Source organism: Mandrillus leucophaeus, unplaced genomic scaffold (assembly GCF_000951045.1).
Source record: "Mandrillus leucophaeus isolate KB7577 unplaced genomic scaffold, Mleu.le_1.0 Scaffold676, whole genome shotgun sequence".
Taxonomy (NCBI): domain Eukaryota; kingdom Metazoa; phylum Chordata; class Mammalia; order Primates; family Cercopithecidae; genus Mandrillus; species Mandrillus leucophaeus.
The window spans coordinates 31,374-32,600 of record NW_012107319.1 but is presented as its reverse complement, the minus strand read 5'-3'; the positions used below and the strand labels follow the sequence as shown (position 1 = coordinate 32,600).

Below are 1,227 nucleotides of genomic sequence, written 5' to 3'. Positions count from 1 at the left end.
TGCAATTATTTGTTTATTAGCAAACCATTGTATAATTTACTTTCTGTTGGTTCCTATTTTTTTTATGTTTCCCCTTTTCTGCCTTCTTTTGCCTTATTCCATTTTAATTTACCTATTGTAATTTTCACAATGTATCTTTTTACAATGTTTTATAGTGGTTGCCCTAGGGATTATAAATACATACTAAACTATTAACCGTCTATTAAGAATTTGTATTTTAGCTCTTCCTAAGCCGGCGCTCGGCAAGTTCTCCCAGGAGAAGGCCATGTTCAGTTCGAGCGCCAAGATCGTGAAGCCCAATGGCGAGAAGCCGGACGAGTTCGAGTCCCGCATCTCCCAGGCTCTTCTGGAGCTGGAGATGAACCCGGATCTCAAGGCTCAGCTCAGGGAGCTGAATATTACGGCAGCTAAGGAAATTGAAGTTGGTGGTGGTCGGAAAGCTATCATTATCTTTGTTCCTGTTCCTCAACTGAAATCTTTCCAGAAAATCCAAGTCCGGCTAGTACGCGAATTGGAGAAAAAGTTCAGTGGGAAGCCTGTTGTCTTTATCGCTCAGAGAAGAATTCTGCCTAAGCCAACTCAAAAAAGCCGTACACAAAAATAAACAAAAGCGTCCTAGGAGCCGTGCTCTGACAGCTGTGCACGATGCCATCCTTGAGGACTTGGTCTTCCCAAGCGAAATTGCGGGCAAGAGAATCCGTGTGAAACTAGATGGCAGCTGGCTCATAAAGGTCCGTTTGGACAAAGCACAGCAGAACAATGTGGAACACAAGGCTGAAACTTTTTCTGGTGTCTATAAGAAGCTCACGGGCAAGGATGTTAATTTTGAATTCCCAGAGTTTCAACTGTAAACAAAAATGACTAAATAAAATAAATATTCACAGTAAAAAAAAAAACAAAAACAAAAGAATTTGTATTTTACCACTTCAGTAGGAATATGGAAACATAACTATATAAATTCCTTTACATTCCCCCTTTATGATGTAGGTGTCTTCTTCATTACATCTACATATATTGAAAATCCTAACAATGTTATGTTCTTTGTTTTCAAGCATGGAATATACTTAATAGACCTCAAATGTAATAAAAATGTAACATAACTCAGATGTTGACCATTTTGTTGTTATTTGTTTATTCATGGTATTTTCTTCTGGTACAATTTCTGTTCTGTATGAAGTACCCTTTTAACAACTTTTTATTAAATAGCAGGCCTGCTGGCATTGAATT

The 1,227-nt window shown here is 38.1% G+C and overlaps 1 pseudogene across 1 annotated transcript; it reads left to right on the top strand.

The window, feature by feature from the left end:
• The first annotated feature begins 225 nt into the window (after window positions 1-225).
• On the top strand, window positions 226-910 carry LOC105555235 (annotated as a pseudogene). The gene has a single exon (XR_001008441.1). The product of XR_001008441.1 is annotated as a 40S ribosomal protein S7 pseudogene (transcript).
• Window positions 911-1,227: the final 317 nt, after the last annotated feature.